Genomic DNA, 8,945 nt, shown 5'->3' with positions numbered 1-8,945 from the left:
CCTAAAGCAGATTGTGAAGAGCTACAAAGGGAGCTCACAAAACTGGGTGTCTAGTTAAAAAATGGCAGATGAAACTCAACATTGATAAATGTAAAGTAATCTACCCTGGAAAAAATAATCCCAACTATGCATATGTAATGATGGGTTCTAAATTAGTGATTACCAGCCAAGAAAGAGATCTTGGCGTCCCCAGGGATAGTTCTCTGAAAACTTCGGCTCAATGTGCAGCAGCAGTCAAAAAGGCTAATGCTATATTAGGAAAGGGATAGGAAAAATACCATAATGTCACTATTATAAAGCCCATGGTATGCCCAATCCTTAACTACCATGTCCAGTTCTGGATGCCCCATATCAAAAAGGAACTGGAAAATGTTCAGAGAATGGGAACCACGATGATGAAGGGTATGGAACAGCTTCCATATGAGGAGTGTCTGAAAAGATTAGGGCTCATCTTAGAAAAGAGACAACTAAGGTGGGGGGGGGGGGATATGATAGTGGTCTATAAAATCTTGAATAGTGTGGAAAGTGAATACAGAAGTGTTATTTACCCTTTCACTCAATACAAAAACCAGGTGTCATCTGATAAAATTAGTAGGTATAAGGTTTAATACAAAAGAGAGGAAATACTTTTTCATATAATACACAGCTAACCTGTGGGACTCATTGCTAGGGGATGGTGTGATGGCCAAAAGTAAAAATGGGGTTAAAAAAAGAACAGGATATGTTTACGGAGAATAGGTCCATCAATAACTATTAGCCAAGGTGGTCAGGGATTCAGTCCTGTGCTTGGGATGACCCTAAACCTCTTACTACCAGAAGCCAAGGGTGGAAGACAGGTGGATCACTCCATAATTTCCCTGTTCTCCTCACATCCCTTGAAGTTCTGGTAGGGGCCACTGTTAGAGGCAGGAAAGTGATCATGATGGGCCATGGTCTGACCCAGTATGATAGATCTTCTGTTTTATGAGTGGTCATAAACCATATCAGAAAGCTCTCTGATACTCATGTGAACCAAACATGGCAGGTTTTTCAGAAAGCTAACCACACCACCATCTCCTTGTTACGTGTTTCTGTACTTTGCCTATATATTCAGGGCCAGACTCTGCTGTCCTTCCTCACATTAAGTAGTACTTTACTCAGCAAACCATCCCACTGGATTTCACTGAGACTGTTCATGGAGGTACTATTTAGAGTGTGGAAGGGTGGTATAATCTGGTTCACAGTAAGCAGTATCATAGAATACAAATATTGTAGAAGTGAGAGAGGAGACGTTATTAGTACCTCTAATTCTTCAATCTACTAAACATAGTTCCTTATAGTATATTTCCAAGCTTTCAGCATAGTTTTGAATGTCTTGCACAAGGAATCTTTTCCCCCTCTCCATGGAACACTATCTCACAGTCTGGTAGTCTCACCGAGTGCAGCCTGCTGAAATAGTGGTATGAGCAACACACACCAATTTAATTTATAAATGGGATCTACAGAGAGAGTCAGAGAATTAATGATAACCAAGTCCTGCCATGATGCTTATCTTCATGAGGAGAGTGATAACTCATGAGTGGCATAGCCAAATGTTAGTGCTCAAGTGCCTCTTTAGGAACTAAAACAAAAGAAATAATAGAATAGTGTTATCACTCTGCATTCCAGCTCTGTCTCTAGAATATTAGGCCAAGATTTTCAAAATAGATCTACATTTTTTGAAGTGTCTAATGATTTTAGCTGCTTCAATTTTTGGGTGTCCAACTTGAGACCCCTTAACAGGGCTTGATTTTCAGAATATTGGTGTCCCATGTTTTCTAAAAATCAGGCTCCTCTAAAGTCTCTCAGGTTAGGCACCCCACAACTGAGGTACCAAAATGACTAGTCACTTCTGAAAATTTAGTTAAACTATTAAAGTGCATATATTAAAGGTATCTAGGGGCCTAATTACCTCAGAAATCAGGGGGAGTTAGGGCCACATTTTTAAAGATTAGGCTCCTAAATACATGGCCTGAATTTCAAAAGTGCTGAGCATCTAGAAGCTCCTATTGACTTCAGCCTTTTGAGAACCAGACCATTTATCTGGGGCCTGTGATGTTCTGGGGTTCAATCCAGATCAGTAAGATGTTGTGTCACCATGTGCCCTGTAACCCTGGGTGCCTTAAATGCTCTGCTGCTGTGGCTCACAGCCCAGAGACCAACCACCAGCAGACAAATGTGCAGTACCCTGATTTTCTGCATGCTGTGCAGCTCTGATTCAGCACTCTGACCTCACCAGCCTGCCTACAGTCCAACAATCCTGGTCACCACCAGCCTTGGTTACTACCAGCAGGGTGACCCCCAACACACCCCTGTCCCAAATTTCCCCAAAACCATCTGCCCTGAAGTATCCAGCCCTCTCCTAGAACACTCAGAGATGTAATAAGGCGTAGTGTGCTGGAGGAGAGGCAAAAGCACAGCTTATTACTTGAATTGGAGTTAACAGTAACTTCAGTTCTAACACCGAACTACACTGATTTAGATTAAAAGAAAAAAGTTTATTTAATCAATCAAAAAGAGAGTGGTTTAAAGTGAATTCAAATAGAAGGGATAGACAAAAAGGGCTACAAACAAACAAACAAATAATATGCTTTCTAATGGCTAAGAACTAATTTTGTTCAAGGTACATTTCTTACCAATCTGACTTGTTTCCAGCCCTGGCTGACTTTCTTTCAGTCAGGACCTTCCACAGAAGTACAAGGTGCTGGTTTCCCTTGTCTTCCTCGGTGAAAGAGGCCAAAATAGCTCTCTTTCTGCATAGATCTGAGTTAATTGACCCTGTATCAAGTCGCAGGATGACCTCATGCTGCTCTTACTTTCCTGTGGACTTCCCATTTCCCTGATTTGTATGGAAATGGGACTTCCATTGTTTTGATTTTACCCCGCTACTTTCCCTCATGTATGGGAGAAAACCAATTCCTTCCAAGTTTGGTCACAGATTTGAAAGCATAATATTAGAAAGTATCAATAATTCCTTTATATAATATTAATACACACATTTTACAATTATATTAATCACCAGTGTGGCATAGCCTTTTATAAAAGATGTTACTCGATACACTTTTATAATACAGTAATGTATAAAATCAGTAAATTCAGTTGCTTATTCTTTGGGGTTCAGACCTCTAATCTTTATAGACTTGAAATGTTTTATGTGTCTGTACCTTCATTGTCTCTACCAGAAAACCAGGCTGGTCAGACGGACAGATACACATTTCTTCGTGTAGCGCAGACTGGGCTTATGCAATACTTGCCAAACATTTTAAAAACATAATTCTAGCACATATCCTAATTCTTTGTAAACACCTGTGCATACATCGTGCAAGAATATTAATAATTAGTGAGATAATAGTTCTCCAGTTATATATTATATGCCACCTCTTGGTTATGTATTTTGGCAACAGTGTTAGTTAGGTGTAGTGAGGTTGTCAGTCCTGACAGGAGTTGCTGACACTGAGTAGTGAACCACTAATGGGCCTTGTGACAAAGTTCCTGCTCTACCTTGGTGGGTCTTGTGCTTATTGGTGGATTTGCTCACCTTGGAGCTTCACGGCAGCCCTCAGCTTGGCCGTTTTTCTGAACCCACAGTCCAGGTCGACTCCTCCTGTGTCTGACCAGGAGTTGGGAGGATTTGGGGGGAACCCGGGCCCACCCTCTACTCCGGGTTCCAGCCCAGGGCCCTGTGGAATGCAGCTGTCTAGAGTGCCTCCTGGAACAGCTGCGTGACAGCTACAACTCCCTGGGCTACTTCCCTATGGCCTCCTCCCAACACCTTCTTTATCCCCACCATAGGACCTTCCTCCTGGTGTCTGATAATGCTTGTACACCTCAGTCCTCCAACAGTCCGCGTTCTCACTCTCAGCTCCGAGTGCCTCTTGCTCCCAACTCCTCACACGCACACCACAAACTGAACTGAGCTCTTTTTTAAAACCCAGGTGCCCTGATTAGCCTGCCTTAATTGATTCTAGCAGCTTCTTGATTAGAACACCTGCAGCCAATCAGCCTGTCTGTCTTAATTGTCTCCAGAAGGTTCCTGATTGTTCTGGTACCGTCCCTGTTACCTTACCCAGGGAAAAGGGACCTACTTAGCCTGGTCTACTGCTGCTGCCCTCTGGCCTGGGCTTTCCTTGCTTTTTGCCCCTGCTTTCGGCTTCCCCTCCGACTGGGCCAGATGCTCTCCCCCCTTTCTTTTCTTTTTGTTGTTTTTTTTCTCTTTCTCTGCTGTTGCTAGAGTGCTGGCCGGCTGCCGGCCAGCTGTTAGCCACCCACCCACCCTCAGCTGCTTCCGCTCCAGCTGAAACCGCCTCCCTGAGAGAGGGGGGGCCTGCCAGCCCGCTTCCCCAGAGTGGGGGAGTGGAGGGACCCAACCCCCAGACCCAGCTGCTTGCTGTTTGTCTGCGGACCTGTCTCTGGCTGAGAGAATTTCTTATCATCTGCTCTGGCATCCCTGGAATGTTTGCAGCTACAACCCGGAACAGACAGAGAAAAAGCCGTCTACTGGAGGAACACCACCCAGGGAATCTACAAATCACTGTGGAGGGGGCCCAAGACTGAGTAACTTTCGAACTGTGCTCTCGTGTGGGGGGAGGCCTTGACTGTGTCATGACTGTGTTTGTAGGGACACAGGGGGTGTGGCACAGAGCTGCCCCTGATCCATCTGTGTCCTCCCAACCCCCCCCAGTACTATCCTCATCACTGCCCCCTCCATCATCATTGCTGGCTGTTTGACATCTGCCTCTGGACTCAGCTGCTTGCCCTGATTCCACAACGTGGGCCAGAAGCACCAGCCAACCAAACAGGATTCTCTGGACAAACGTACGGTGGTTCATGTGTCCCCCCACCCCCATGAACTGCCCATCCCACAGCTTGTCCCTTTTTTACCTGACCCCAACTCCTGCTAACCACCTGCCATCGCCCCCGCTGGGGCATCAGCAATGGAGGGCACCGGGGTGACCTCTGCCACTGCCATGCCCACCACCTCCCCAGACTCTTGGGGAGCCCCCCCAGCCGGCGGGAAAGGCCAGGGCAAGAAGAAGGGGAAGGGCCCCACTAAAACCACCAGGCCCTCCATGGCAGGGGCCACCCCCACTGCTGCGGCCCCGCCACCGACCACAGCGTCCCTCCCCACTGCCCACTCCACCAGCTCTGCGGGTATCCCTCCCTCACCCCCCAGGATGTATGCCCGGGCAGTGGCAGCCCTCCTGCCTGCTGCCTCGTCATCTCTCCCACCCACCGCCTCCGCCACCATCAACAGCGGCTGGGGCTCCTTCCCCACCATGACAAGGAAGCACGGTGTCCAATGCCTCCTGGTGCCCACCTTGCCCCACGTGGAGACCTCTGTGTGGGCATTGGCGAGGGTGGTGGGGCCCTCGGCCATTGTGGTGGCCTCCAAAATGTATGGGAAGTTCGTCTTCTTCTTAGCATCGGAGGCTGCCGCCCAGGAGGCGGTGGAGGGGGGCCTGGCAGTGGGGGGGTGTTTGTCCCCCTAGAGCCGCTAGAGGACCTGGGCGTCCACCTGGTCCTGACCTCTGTCCCTCCTTTTCTTCCCAATGCTGCCTTGTTACCCGCCCTTTCCACCCTGGGGAAACCTGTTTCTGTCATCAGCCCTCTCCTGTTGGGCTGCAAGGACCCCACCCTCCGTCACATCTTTTCCTTCCACCGGCAAGTGCAGCTTCTACTGCCGTCAGCGGCACGTGTCGGAGAGGCGCTCGAGGGGTCCTTCCTAGTCCCCCACCAGGGGGTCCATTACCGGGTGTATTTCTCCAAGGGGGAAGCCCAGTGCTACCTCTGCCGGGCATCAGGGCATGTCCAGAGGGACTGCCCCTTAGCCCGCCAAGGAGGGGTACCTGGGATCCCCGAGACCTGACAGGACATCGGCCCCGTCATTGCCGACGCCCCTGGCTGCCCGATACCCAAACCCGCCCCCCCTCCTCTTTGGACCACCACTTCTCCCACTCAGGCCCAAGGGGCACCTCCCCTACAAGGCCCAGATGAGCGGGAGAGCCCCGCCCTCGCTGCTGACAATCTGGTGGGGCCTATGGAGGAGGGTGTGGCAGAGATACCACCATGCATGGGAGAGAGCCTGCCCCAGGGAGAATCCTCCTTCCCTTTTGCCGCCCCCCCCAAGTCCCTGAGCCATCACCTTTACCCCCTGACACGACCCCTGCTAACCAGCCCCCAGATGATGCCATGGAGGGCTGGGCCCTAGTCCAGGGGAAGCGAGGCAAGCGGAAGGCTCGAGCTCCGCCTCATCTACCTGAGGCGGAGGCCCCCCGGAAGACCAGGAATGGGGGCACCAATGCCGAACCTTCCGCTTTGCCCACGAGTGCATCCCATCCACTGGTGTCAGCCGGGAAAGACATGGTAGCACCGGAAGGTAGTGTCTCCCCTCCATGGGAGACCCTCCCCTCCAAGACCCTCGAGGAAGCCCCTTCTGTCCTGACACTACCCGAAGCCCCTGTGAACTCCGAGGCAACCGTCGTGGTGGGTGCCAGTGGGGAGAACCCCGGAGCTACGGAAAGTGTCCTCTCCTCCATGTTCGAGGAGATCGAGGCCCTAGATCTGACCCCGGTCGCCCGGGGGAGGACGATCTTTTGCCAGCAAACCTCGATTTGGGCGACCTCGCTCCACCCCTCTTTTCCCCATGCTCCCTCCCCCTAATTGCTGCTTCTGCTCCCACCTCCTAGGAGCCCCTGGACTCCTCCATCGACCTGGCCGCTGATGGCACCCCGCTGATGACCACCGAGCTTGCTCAGGTGACAGCCGGCGCCACACGGCCGGGACACGAGTCGCCAGGGGCACTCCCCGTTGGTGCGGAGCAATTGATTTCCTTCCCGGGCCGGGGCCCAGCAGAAGATAATCCACCTTCTGATGCTTTGGCCGCTGAATCCACCATAGAGCCCGCGCCCGGTATCACTGAGAGCTCCCTCCCCACCCCTTTAACCCTCGAGTCTGATCGGGAAGTGCCACCATCCAGCTGCTTGCCTCCCGAAACCCAGAACCTCGCCTCTGCACCTGCCCTTACCCCTATCCAGTCTACCTCCTGCAATGTTATCGCTGCCCCCGGGGCTGTCTCCTTCCCTTTTCCAACTGATGACCCCCAGGGAGTGGCCTTTGCATTCTCCTGCCCCGACCCACTAGGGGCTACTATTTTCCCTCCACCACCCTCTATCGCCCCAAGGCTTGAGGCGGGCCTATTAGCTCCAGCCCATCAGGCACCCCGTCGGGGGTCCACACCCTACTTGCCTGTTTTAGTGAGCCACGGGGCTGCAACAAGAACCCTGCCAGGGAACAACTGGGAAACCGTGACCCCACCCCCCCATGAGCTGTGAGGAGAGCCGCGGAAGTTTTTAGAGGATATCCGTGGCTCCCGCAACAAGGTACAGCTTGCTCTTCAGCGATGGGGGGATTTTTTTCAAATCCTCCGGGACACAAGGGCCCTCATGGGGGAAGGTAAAGGGACGGGGAAGCAGGATGCTGCGGCCTACTGGCGGGTCCGCGTCTTCCGTGAAAAATTACTCACCTACGGGATGGGTCAAGGACTGTTGCGCGGCCCGCTGGGGGATGCAAGCATCCCTGCCAGTGAGGATCCCCCCAGGCCCCCCCCCCCCATGACACCTCTCACCATTGCAATGTTGAACATGCAGGGTTGTAGGATGGCTCTCCGCAGGTTCCAGGTGCTCCCCTTCCTTCGGGAGGGAGGGTACTCTGTGATTTTCCTGCAGGAGACCCGACCGCTGAAGGACAGTTGGTGGCTGGAGTGGGGGGACAGGGTCTACTTTAGTCATTCCATGATTCGGCAGGCTGGAGTGGCGACCCTGTTCTCCCCCGACCTATGTCCCGAGGTGCTAGGGGTCGCCGAGGCCATGCCAGGTCACCTGCTGCATCTCCGGGTCCGTATAGAGGGGCTTGTGGTTAACCTCATTAACGTCTATGCCCCGACATCAGGCCCGGAGTGGCTGCAATTCTATCAGCAGGCGTCCACCTTCCTCGGCACCTTAGATTCTCACGAGTGCCTGGTCCTGGGAGGGGATTTTAATACCACCCTCGAGGAGCGAGACTGTTTGGGGACCGAGCAGAGCCCGGCCGCCGTGGACACTCTCCGGATGATAGTTGAACATCACTCCCTAGTCGACATCTGGCGTGACCACCACCCGGATGACACTTCCACATTCACCTTTGTCCGGGTGGAAGCCCATCGGTTGAGCCACTCCTGGTTGGACTGCATTTATTTATCACGCTTCCATCTCTCATGAGCCCACTCCTCCAGCATTCGGCTGGCCCCATTTTCTGACCATCATCTAGCCACCGTGACAGCCTCCCTCTGTGCGGAGAGGCTGGGGCCGGCCTATTGGCATTTTAACAACAGCCTGTTGGAGGATGAGGGCTTTGTGACGTCCTTCCGGGAATTCTGGCTGGCCTGGCGAGGGCAGCAGCGTGCCTTTCCCTCGGTGCGGCGATGGTGGGAGCTGGGGAAGGTGTGCGCCCAGCTTTTCTGCCGCGAGTACACCCAGGGCACCAGCCAACAGAGAAATGCGGCGTTAGAGCAGTTGGAATGGGAGGTCTTAGAGCTGGAGAGGCATTTGGCTGCCAGCCTCGAAGACCTGCTACTCCGCGGAGCGCGCTGGGAGAAGCGGGAGGAGCTCCGGGCCCTTGAGGACCACTGGGCCTGGGGCACCTTTGTTTGATCCCGCATCTGCCTCCTTCGGGAGATGGATCGCGGCTCCCGCTTCTTCTATGGCCTGGAGAAAATGAGGGGGGCCAAGAAACATGTCACCTGCCTACTGGCAGAAGACGGCACCTCCCTCACGGAACTGGCGGAGATGTGTGGGAGGGCCCGAGCCTTCTACGCAAGTCTTTTCTCCTCGGATCCGACTGATCCTAGCCCTTGCAGAGTGCTCTGGGAGGAGCTCCCTATGGTCAGTGCA

The sequence above is a fragment of the Lepidochelys olivacea genome (assembly GCF_965140295.1).
Source record: "Lepidochelys olivacea isolate rLepOli2 genome assembly, chromosome: 4".
In the NCBI taxonomy this organism is placed as follows: domain Eukaryota; kingdom Metazoa; phylum Chordata; order Testudines; family Cheloniidae; genus Lepidochelys; species Lepidochelys olivacea.
Note: the sequence above shows the minus strand (reverse complement) of the source record.